Source organism: Oryctolagus cuniculus, chromosome X (genome assembly GCF_051225735.1).
Source record: "Oryctolagus cuniculus isolate XC-2025 breed Fujian yellow rabbit chromosome X, ASM5122573v1, whole genome shotgun sequence".
Lineage (NCBI taxonomy): Eukaryota > Metazoa > Chordata > Mammalia > Lagomorpha > Leporidae > Oryctolagus > Oryctolagus cuniculus.
The window spans coordinates 53,766,958-53,779,119 of NC_142888.1; the positions used below are offsets into that span (position 1 = coordinate 53,766,958).

Consider the following 12,162-nt stretch of genomic DNA (forward strand, 5'->3'; position numbering starts at 1 on the left):
GGCCCAGGGCTGGAAGTTGGAGAGGAAGGCGGAGGACGACGCCTGCCCCGGCGTTTGCGTTTCCTGGGGTTGTTCCCACCCGCGGGCCTCTGATTGCCGCGTGTGTCTTGCGTGAGTCCTTTGCAGGCAGTGGCCTGTGGGACCCGAGCAAAAGGGCCGAGGGTCGCGGTTCGCCGGGAGTTCTCGACGGGTCCCGCTCGCATCACCGCGAGAGCTCCCGAGTGAGCGTAGCCGCTGCAGACCGCGGAGCTGGGGCCCGGAGCTGCTGTCCGTCCGGCTGGCGCAACGGTCGTCAGGGCCGGAGCCTGGGTGCCCCCGCCCTCCTTCCGGCACACTGCCCTGCACGGAAAAGTGCGGGAGCCCGGGGCGGGCCGTGTTCCCGCTGCGTACCGGGGCAGAAGCCTTCCCGAGGCGCGGTTTCCCGGATCTCAGCTGCTAGCAGACGGGAAAGTGGCTGGAGCCCCCTCCGACTCCGGCGCCCCTGCCCACCTGGTCCGGCTGCAGGAGAAGCAGGTCTGGTGGGACGTGGTCGCGATTGGCGTCCCAGGCCCAGTAGCTACGCCGCAGGACAGGGTGGGTGTGAAGAGAGTGCAGCCCCTGCAGATCTCTAGCCGGGTCCCTGTTCCCACGATGGGGTCGCCGCGTTGGGCGGGAGAGGAGAGAGTGAGAGGCCCTGTTCCCGGCGCGGGGCGCACAACAGGTGTTTGCTAGTCCCGGGTACGAATGCCCGAGGCGGGCGGCAGAGCGGTGGGCTCAGCTGGGCGGTCCCTTTCCCTGCACCCGGACCCTAACGCTTGTTAGCTGTCAGCCATGGGCTAATTTTATCCGACTGGGGCTCTGCAGGAAATCACGCTGCGACGCGCAGTTCTTCCGGGCCATTCGTTCCCGGGAGGCCAGAGGTGGGGAGCAGGGTCGCGGCAGGAATGCTGTCACCTGCGTCCCGGTGACTCTAGTTCTGCCCCCCAGAGAAGACGGAGTTTGGGCGCCAAGATTCAGTCTCCTTGGTGGAAATGGAAGCCAAGGCCAGCCATTAGGGGGCTTAGAGGTTCACCTTGGCACTTCGAGAAGATACCAAGGAATTAGGTTCACCAGAGGAGCTACGTCGAAAAATCCTCCTCTGTGAAGCGCCCTAGGTGCAGAAGCTCTCCCCTGAATGTATTAGGGATGTCCTGAGCAGGGTGGCCAGCTTGTTTGGAAGCCTGGAGGTTAGCAATCCAAAGAGTGCTGGTCCACACGTGAACACACAATCAGAAGTGATCCCGGGGAATAAAAGGGGAAGGTCCTGGATAGTTACAGAAATCGGGCATGATGTAGTGCTTTCCCTCTTCAGATGGGCTGCCTGTTTTTAAAGGGCTCGCGCAGACATCAGCAGCATCTCCCCAGGCCTTCCTATCTTGGTTTGACCCCAAGCAAGGCTGACCCCAGCGGCTGTGGGGATTCTCTGCGTGGGAGGTGAGCACTGCTGGCAGTTCCAAGGCTAGAACTAGCCAGGATGTGGCTAAGGGGAGCTCTGTATTTTTCTCCAAATAAAAGCAGGTTAATTGTTCCCATCATAAAAATGGTATAGTCTATATTATAATTTAATTCAAATAGAAATATATGAAGGCATGTGGATAGTATCTCTACTTGTTTTTGGGTGTGTCTGAAACAATCATCAAAAAGCACCCTCACTATATGTGTATATATCTAAATCTGTAAAGGATTTTAGAAGTACAGAAATACATGGAAGGGCCCACATTTTTAATAGAACTTAGCTATGGTACGATGGGGGTCATGCTGACATGGATGGGGAAAATGAAAAGAAAAACCTTTAAAAAGGCATATATGTAATTGCATTTATGAATTTTAAAAGGTGTGAATTTATTGTAGAAACCAAAAGCAACATATGAAGGAATAAGCAAGATTTCTGCAAGCCCCAACTCTCAGCAATAAGTTCTTTTTTAAAAAGATTTGGCACAATTACAGAGAGAGCTTTCATCTGCTGGTTCACTCCCCAAATGGTCACAACAGTTAAGGCTGGGCCAGAAGGAAGCCAGGAGCCAGGAGCTTCTTCCACGTGAGTGGCAGGGGCCCAAACGCTTGGGCCCTCTTCCACTGCTTTCCCAGGCAGAGAGCTGAATCAGAGCTGGGACTTGAACCTCCACTCATATGGGATGCTGGAGTCACAGGCAGTAGCTTTACTGGCTTTACTGCTCCACCATAACACTGGCCCATTTTAGCAATAACATCTAATAACATTTTGTGTGTGCTTTTGCCAATTGACCCACTGTTTTACATGCTGCTTTTACATTTTTAAAGATTATTGAAGTATAACATACAGGGGAATGCACAGAATCATAAATGTACAGCTCATTGATGAAAGCAATGCTGTCATTCCTATACTTAGTACCCAGATCACATAATAACATTACTAGCACCCCAGAAACGTCCTATAGTTCCTTCTGGTTACACTCCCTCAGGGGTAACCACCTTTCTTGCTTAGACACAGGTTAATTTTGTCTCGTTTTCTACTTTTTACAAGCTGATTCATACGTATATTTTTCTAAATTTTATTGAGGTTATTATATTAAAATCATGTTACATAGTGCTTTATTTTCTCAATGCCATAAATTTTTTTGTTGAATATATCCCACTTTATTCATCCATTCTATTGCTGATAAGCATTTGGTTTGTTTTCTAGTTTTGGGATATTATGAATGATGCTACCATGAACATTCTTGTATATAATTATCCATTTCTGTTTTATATATACTTTGGAGTGGAACTGCTGGTTTTTATGATATGCTTTTATTTTTATCTGTAATAGCTATTACTAGTTTTTCAAACTGGTTATACCAGTTGATTCTTCATAAGTGAGTTTTCTACTTGCTTGAGATTCTTGATACTACTTAATATTTTAAGTTTTAAAAAATCCATTCTGATGGGGTATATATACCTTCTTTTTAAAAGATTTATTTGAAAGAGTTACAAAGAGAGATCATCCATACTCTGGTTCACTCCACAAATGACCGCGATGACCAGGGCTGGGCCAGGCTGAAGCCAGAGCCTGAAACTCCATCTATGCCTCCCACGTGGATGCAGGAGCCCAAGCACCTGGGCCACCAACTGCTGCCTTCCCAGACACGTTAGCAGGAAGCTGGATTGGAAAGAATAGCTGGGAGTTGAACCAGTGCTCCAATATAGGATGCCAGCATCGCAAGTGGTGGCTTAACCATTGCATCATGATGCTGGCTCCTGAATTCATCTTTTAATTCCCTTTTCCATAAACTTTGAAATACCTGTATGTTCATTAGCCATTTAGATATAATCTTTTGTGAAGTGCATTTTCAATTTTTTAATTAAAAATTTGTTTGAAAAGCAGATCATCTGGTGTTGTGGCATAGTGGGTTAAGTTGTCGCCTGCAATGCTAGCATCCCATATGAGTGCCAATTCAAGTCCTGACTGTTCCACTTCTGAGTAAGCTCCCTGCTAATGTGCCTGGGAAAGCAGCAGAAGATGACCCAAGTGCTTCAGCCCCTGCCAGCTGGTTGGGGAGTGAACCAGCAGATGGCAGATCTCTGTCTCCCTCTTTCTCTGTAACTCTGCCTTAAATAAATCTTAAAACAAAGTGGCAGAGAAATAAACAGAGGTCTTCCATCCCTAAGTTGACTCCCCAAACAGTCAACAACTAGGCTGGTTGGAACTCCATTGGGATCTCCCATGTGGGTGGTAGGAACTCCAGTACATGAATCACCATCTGCTTCCCAAGTGTATTGGCAAGGAGCTGGATCAGAAGTGGAGTAGTAGCCAGTACTCAAACCAGCACTCTTGATACAGGATGTGGGTGTCCCAAGCGATGGCTTACCCCACTGCGCCACAATGCCTGCCCCATGTTGCAGAGTTTTACATCTACATTCAAAAGGGGTATTGGTATATAGTTTTCTTTTTCTGAGCTGTCTGGTTCTGATATTAAGGTAATAGTGGCCTCATAAACTCAGCTGGAAAGTATTTCCTATTTTTACATTTTCTGGAAGGGATTGTGTAAAATTGCTGATTATACTTCTTTGCATGTTTGAGAAAAATTTCTAGAAACTCTAGGCTTTTTTTGTGTGTGTGCATGATCTATCCTTTTGGGGAGATTTAAAATTACAAATTCAATTTCTTTAGTGTTTATAGAACTATTTGGGTAATTATTTTTTAAGTTTTTTAATGATTTATTTATTTGAAAGACAGAATGACAGAGAAAGGCAGGAGATACAGAGAGACAGAGATCTTCCATGCGCTAAATAGCCTCAAAAGCCAGCTCGGGGCTAGGCCAGAACCAGGATTCTGGAACTCCACCTGGATCTCACACATAGGTGATAGGGGCCCAACTACTTGGGTCATATTCCATTGCTTTCCCAGATGCATCAGCAGGGAGCTGGATCAAAAATGGAATAGCTGGAAGATAGGGGATGCCAGTGTTGTAGGTGGCAGCTTAACCTGCTGCACCAGAATGCCAGCCCCTATTTTCAGTTCCTTTGCCTATTTTTCTATTGAATTCTCCATCTTTTAATATAGATTTGTAAGGACTATTTATATATTCTGGTTATGAATGCTATGTCAAGTATATTTGTTGTGACTATGTTTTCCTACTCAGTGAGTTGCCTTTTCATAGTTTTAACTGCTCCTTCTGAATAAGCAGTTTGTGATTTTAATGTTCCATTTATCAATCTTTTCCTTTATGGAATCAGCTTTATATAAGAGTGCTTGCTTATCTATTCCTTCATCAATAGTGGGAGCTTTATCAAACCTTTTATCTTTGCTATTTGGACAATTTTGCTTCATGTTGCTTTAATTGGCATTTGTTTACAAGTGAAGCTGAATGTTTTATATATGCTAATTGACCATTTAGATCATTTTCTATGAGTTTCCTGTCAAATTTTCCCCTTTCATTGAGTGATTTGTCTTTTTCTTAATTGGTTTTTAAAACTTACTGTTTTAAAAGACTATATATACCCTATTTCTATTTTGCAGATTACTTGATGGACATCTATTTCCAGTTTTCCTCTTATTGAAATAGTGATGTGATAAGTATCCTTGGACATACTCATAAATAAACATTTTTGTATGTTTATATATGTTCATCTATATCCAAGAAGAGGAATTGATTAGACAAAAGCTATGTACTGGGGCCAGCGCTGTAGCACAATAGGTTAAGCCTCCGCCTGTGGCGCCAGCATCTCATATGGGCACTGGTTGGAGTCCTGGCTGCTCCTCTTCCAATCCAGCTCACTGTTTTGGCATTAGAAGATAGCCCAAGTGCTTGGGCCCCTGCACCCACTTGGGTGACCTCGAAAAAGCTCCTGGCTCCTGGCTTCGGATCAGCCCAGCTCTGGCTGTTGCAGCCCTTTGGGGAGTGAACCAGCGGATGGAAGACCTTTCTGTCTCTACCTCTGAAATAAATAAAATCTTTTTTTAAAAAGCTATGTACTTTTAAAAATGATTAATTATAGAGAAGATAGAATAGCCATAAACTATATACAATAAAATAACCATGCTTAAAATGTACAATGGGGATTGGTATTGTGATACAGTGGGTTAAATCACCCCAAGACACTGGCATTCCATATGGGTACGCCAATTCGAGTCGCAGCTGCTCTGTTTCTGATCCAGCTTCCTGCTAATGAACCTGGGAAAGCAGTGGGAAATGGCCCATATACTTGTGCCCCTGCCACCCATGTGTGAGACCCAGGTGGAGTTCCTGGGTCCTAGCTTTAGTCTGGACAAGCCCTGGCTGTTGTAGCCATTTGGGGAGTGAACCAACAGATGGAAGACCCCTCTCTCTCGCTCTCATGCTCTGCCTTTCAAATAAATAAGATTTTAAGAAGTAAAATGTACAATGTAAGTTTTGACAAATGATACAACCATGAAAGCATCACCACACTCAAGATAATAGAGAACAGGTGTTTAGTGAAGCATTTAAATTTCTGCTTGTGACACCTGCATCTCATATTGATTTGAATTCTTGCTCCTCCACTTCAGTCCAGCTTCCTGATAATGCTCACATTGGGAAGCTGCGGGCTCAAGTACTTGGGTCCCTGCCACCCATGTGGGAGACCTGGATGGAGTTCCAGGCTCCTCACTTTAGCTTGGCCCAGCCCAGCTTATTGTGTGCATTTGGGGAGTGAACCAGAGGATGGAAGATTTCTCTGTGTCTCTGCCTTTCAAATATAATGGAAAGTCAGGGAGGGGGGCCTAATAAAAGTAAAAATAATAATAAAAATAAACAACATATAAACATACCCACCATCCCAAAATTTTTTAAAAAGATTTATTTATTTATTTATTTATTTGAAAGGCAGAGATATAGAGAGGCAGAGGCAGAGAGAGAGAGAGAGAGAGAGAGATCTTCCATCCACTGGTTCACTCTCCAAATGGCCACAACGTCTGGAGCTGGGCCGATCAGGAGCCAGGAGCTTCTTCCGGGTCTCCCACATGGGTGCAGGGGCCCAAGGACTTGGGCCATCTTCTACTGCTTTCCCAGGCCATAGCAGAGAGCAAGATCAGAAGTGGAGCAGCCAGGTCTCGAACCGGCACTCATATGGGATGCCGGCATTGCAGGCAGCAGCTTTATCTGGTATGCCAAAGAGCCAGCCCCCCAAAAAGAGGGTTTTTTTGATGCTTTATAATCATTCAGTTTTTGGGCCGGCACTGTGGCGCAGTGGGTTAAAGCCCTGACCTGAAGCGCTGGCATCCCATATGGGCGCCAGTTCTAGTTCTGGCTGCTGTTTTCTGATCCAGCTCTCTGCTGTGGCCTGGGAAAGCAGTAGAAGATGGCCCAAGTCCTTGGGCCCCTGAACCCATGTGGGAGATCCGTAAGAAGCTCCTGGCTCCTGGTTTCAGATTGGCACAGCTCTGGCCGGTGCAACCATCTGGGGAGTGAACCAGTGGATGGAAGACCTCTCTTTCTGTCTCTCTCTCTGTAACTCTGTCTTTCAAATAAATAAAATAAATCTAAAAAAAATTTAATCATTCAGTTTTATTTCTGAGTAGTATTCCATGGTTTTTGTTATGCATTAACCATCTGATGGGCTTGTGTATTATCTACATTTGGGGCTATTAAAATGTTGCTGTGAACATTTGTGTACAAGTGTTGGATATAATTTTCATTTTTCTTGAGTAAACATCTCAGAGTGGAATGATAGCGTCATATGCTATGGTGCACTCAAAAGTACCAGAACTGTTTATTTAATGGGTCCCAAGACTCCCCACTAGAAGTATGCTCAAGATATAGTTTTACTCATGGCTAAATTTCATTCTGGTGATACAGTAAAGATGTTTAGCATGATCATTTTGGCAAAGACACAGACCAAGTCTGAAGAAATTTTTATGTAGCCTTCCTCAGGCTTTCTCACTCCAGTGAGTAATCTACACAGCACATTATGTCTCTAGCAAAATGTGCAGCAATGTGTATGCAACATTCCTGTCCAAGTGAGCCCACTGGAGACTCAGAGCCCAAGGGTTTTTATCAGACACTGGCTACATAGACACTCTCTGCCTAGCACGTACTAACATTCCAGACTTCCAGAAGGAAAGCAGGCATTGAACATAAATCTTAGCTTATCATTTGTACAAACAGTTTTGACACAGTGAGCCACCTTTATCAGTCAGGAAAAAGTTCTATTTCATTAAAAAATTTTGTTTATGTATTAATTTTATGTGAAAGGCAGAGAAAAAAACAGAGAGAGCGCTCCCATCCACTGCTTCATTTCCCAAGTGCCTACAACAGCCACGGCTGGACCAGGAAGAATCCAGAAGTCAGGAGCTCCATCTAGGTCTCCTGTGTAGTTGGCAGGGGACCCAAGTACTTGAACCATCATCTGCTGCCTCCCAAGGTGCATGTTAGCAGGAAACTGAAATGGAGAGCAGAGCCAAATTTGAACCTGGGCACTCTGATACTGAATGCTGGCAGTTTAAGCAGCAGCTTAACAGCTGAGCCAAACACCCACCTGTAGGGAAAGTTTTAAAGTGATGTAGGGAACTGTTTTCCAGCTAAGTTCCTAGATTCCATCCAAGGGCTAAACTTATATATATATATATATATATATATATATATAGCCTTTTTAAGGATAGACTTGTCATGTTAACCCTTTCCTACATGGTACAACATTTTACATTCATGCCAACAGATTGTGGGAGTTCCATTTTCTCCAAATCTTGGCCAAGATTTGGAATAGCCAGATGGTTTTTTATCATTTTTATATATGTATATTGGTATATCATTGTGGTTTACATTTGCATTTATTTATTTTTAAAGATTTATTTATTTATTTGAAAGTCAGCGAGAGGGAGAGACAAAGAAAAAGAGATCACCCATCTGCTGGTTCACTCCCATAACGGCCAGCACTGGGCCAGGCTGAAGCTAGGAGCTTCATCTAGGCCTCCCATGAGGCCTACTTTTCCTAGGCCATAAGCAGGGAGCTGGATCTGGAGCAGAGCAGCCGAGACTTGAACTGGCACCCGTATGGGATGCTGGTGATGTGGGCAGAAGCTTTACCCACTACAGCACAACACCAGCCCCACATTTGCATTTATTTAATAATTAATAACATTGAGCATCTTTTTATTTATTTGAAAGGCACAGTGAGAGTGAGAGCAAGAGAGAGGGAATCTTCCATCTGCTGATTCACTCCCCAAATACCCAAAACAGCCAGGGCTGAACCAGGCTGAAGCTAAGAGCCAGGAGCTCTACGCGGGTCTCCCACGTGGGTGGCAGGGGCCCAAGCATTTGTGCCTCCCAGGTGCATTAACAGGAAACTGAATTGGAAGTGCTGAGTAGCCAGACTCCAGTATGGATGGGATGCTGGCATCCAAAATGGCAGCTTAACTTTTTGTGCCACAGTCTCCACCCCAAGCATTTTTTATGTGCTTATTTGCTACTCACTTATCTTTCTTTAAAAAAAAGGATTTATTTTATTTATTTGAAAGGCAGAATGACAGAGAAAGAAGGAGAGACACACAGAGAGAGATCTGCCATCTGCTAGATTATTCCTCAATGGTCACAGGATGACATGGGATGCCAGGGTTGCAAGTGGCGGCTTGATCAGTTGCACCACAGTGCTGGCCTCTCATTTATCTTTCTTGAGGAAGTGTCAGTTCAAATATTTTGTCCAATTTTTTCTTGGATTCTTTGTTTTGTGAGAATCTTTTGTACACTTATTTTTTATTGTAAAAAACACTCAACCTTTTATCATCTTAATTTTTAAATGTGCAATTCAATAATTCTGAGGATATTCACGTTGTTGTACAACACATCTATAGAGCTTTTTCATCTTGCAAAACAGAAACTGAACACTAATTATCACTACTCTAGCATTTGCCGGCCAGCTTTCTACTTTCTGTTTCTGATTTTGACCGCTTTAGATATTTCATAAGGTGGAATCATATGGTATCTGTACTCTTGTCTTTGGCTTATTTTACTCAGCATTTCCTTGCGGTTCATCCATGTTGTAGCATGTGACAGAATTTCTTTCTTTTAGGCTGAACAACATTCTGTTGTATATCTATGCCATGTTCTGTTTATCCATTCATCTATCAGTGAGTAATTGGGTTGTTTCCACTGCTTGGCTATTATGAATAATGCTACAGTCAACATGAGTGTGCAAATATCTTTTCAAGGTCCTACTTAAAAATTTTTTTAAAGATTTATTTATTTGAAAGAGTTACAGAGACAGAGGGAGAGACAGAGATCTTCCATCTTCTGGTTAACTCTTCCAGATGGTTGCAACAACCAGGGCTGGGCCAGGTCAAAGCCAGGAGCCAAGAGCTTCACCCGGGTCTCATATGTGGCTGGAAGGGCCCAAGTACCTGAGCCGTCTCCTGCTGCTTTTCCCAGGCCATTAGCAGGAAGCTGAATCGGAAGTGGAGCAATCAGGACATGAACTGGCGCCTGTATGGGATGCCGGTGTCCCAGGCAGTAGCTTTATCCACTACACCACAACACTGGTCCCCAGACTTAAAGTTTTAAAAACTTTACTTGAGAAGCAAAGAGAGAGACAGAGAGAGAGAAATAAAGTTCCTATCCACTGACTCCTTAAATGCCTACAAGACAAGGGACTGAATCCTGGGGGGATATCAATCCATGAGTGGCAGGAATTCAACTACTTGAGCTACATCACAGGATCCACATCAGTAGGAAGTTAGAATTAGGAGGTGGAGCTGTGAGTCGAAACCAGGCTCTCTAATGTAGGATATAGGCATCCTAACCTGTTAATCGCTAAACCAAATACCTGCCCCAAGATTCTAGTTTCAGTTGTTTTGGATATACATTCAGAAGTGAGATAGCTAGATCATATATAATTCTGATTTTAATTTTTTGAAGATTCTCCATGCTGTTTACCATAGCAATTATACCATTTTACCTTCCTACCAACAGTGTACAAGGGTGCAATATACTTGATAGCTATTTGTATATCTTCTTTGAAGAAATGCCTACTCAACTCCTATTTTTTTCTGTTATATAGTTTCAGAAGTTCTTCATATATTCTGTATATTAACCACTTATCAGATATAGTTGGCCCTAAGTAACTGTGGGTTCTACATTTGCAGATTCAATCACCCATTTTTGGAAAATACTGGAAAGAATGCATCTTTACTGAGCATGTACAATTTTTATTCCTCAGACAATATAGCATAGCAATATTTATACAGTATTTACATTGTATGAGGTATTCTAAGTAATCTTATTTACTTACAATTTAAAGTATACAAGAGGATATATCTGGGTAATATGCAAATACTATGCCATTTCTGTGGATTTGGTATTGAGGGGATGTCCTGGAACCAAGCCCTTGTGGTCACAGTGGGATGATTGGATATGATTTGCAAATATGTTCTTTTATTCTATAGATTGCCTTTTTCACTCCTTCGATGTGAAGAAAGCTTTAAAAGATGCTTAACATCATTAATCATTAGGAAATTCAAGTCATACCTAATGGGGTGGCTGCTGTCAAAAACCTGGAAAATAACAAGTGTCATTAACTAATTAATGATTGATTAATTAAAGAAGGTGGGGATGTAGCCCTTGTGTACGATGGTAGGAATATAAAATGGTGCTGCTGCTTTGCAAAATAGTACAGAAGTTCTTAAAAAAAAAACCCTAAAAATAGAATTGTTACCTAATTATCCAGCAATCTCCCTTTTGAATGTATATCCAAAACAGTTGAAATCAGGCTCTTGAGTTAGTCTGTGTATGTGTCGTAATGTAAAGGCCCAACTTCATTATTCTGCACCTGCATATCCAGTTTTTTCAGCACATTTATTGAAGAGTCTATATAATTAACCATTTTTTTTGACAGGCAGAGTTAGACAGTGAGAGAGAGAAAGAGACAGAGAGAAAGGTCTTCCTTCCTTTGGTTCATCCCCCAAATGGCCGCTACGGCCGGCATGCTGCGCTGATCCAAAGCCAGGAGCCAGGTGCATCCTCCTGGTCTCCCATGTGGGTGCAGGGCCCAAGGACCTGGGCCATCCTCCACTGCCTTCCCGGGCCACAGCAGAGAGCTGGCCTGGAAGAGGGGCAACCGGGACAGAATCCGGTACCCCGACCAGGACTAGAACCCGGGGTGCCGGTGCCGCAGGCAGAGGATTAGCCAAGTGAGCTGCGGCGCTGGCCACAATTAGCAATTTTTAAAAATTAAAAACAGGGCATTTTCATATTATGTTGTGGAGATTCAGAATCTTATTGAACCCTTCCATTTACCTGGCTTTCACTAATAGTGCTCTAGCAAGAGTAGCCGAAGGTAGAAGTCCAGGTTTCTCCACTGGGTTTCTATTGACTCCCAAAGAAGGAGCTGCTTCATTACTCCTGGGTGGAGGTGAGAGTTCTGGCTCTCCACTTGGTCTCCACTGATCTGTTGTAAGGTGCCTTCTTACCTGCAGTGAGAATGAAAGTCTTCACTGACATCATTCCACTGTGGTATTGAGAGTGCCTCACTACAACACAACCTCATGGGAGTGCAAGTCTAGGCTCACTGCTCATCCTTTATTGGCATAAGTGTGTGTGGGGGCTACAGTGTATTTTTGTGTGTGTAGCAGTTTGGCTATAGTAGAACATTATTTTATATAATTTTTCTCTTTCTTTTTAAAAAAAGATTTGTTTTATTTTATTTATTTGGAAGGCAGATTAGAGAGTGAGACAGGGA

At 43.6% G+C, this 12,162-nt stretch overlaps 1 protein-coding gene across 1 annotated transcript in view; it reads left to right on the forward strand.

Annotated features, from left to right (window-relative positions):
• The first annotated feature begins 364 nt into the window (after positions 1–364).
• Positions 365–12,162, forward strand: part of SLC16A2 (solute carrier family 16 member 2) — a 147,815-nt gene continuing 136,017 nt past the window's right edge. Inside the window, exon 1 of the mRNA XM_089324852.1 lies at positions 365–573. The gene's annotated coding sequence lies outside the window, so the exon portion shown is untranslated. The remainder of the gene's footprint in view (positions 574–12,162) is intronic.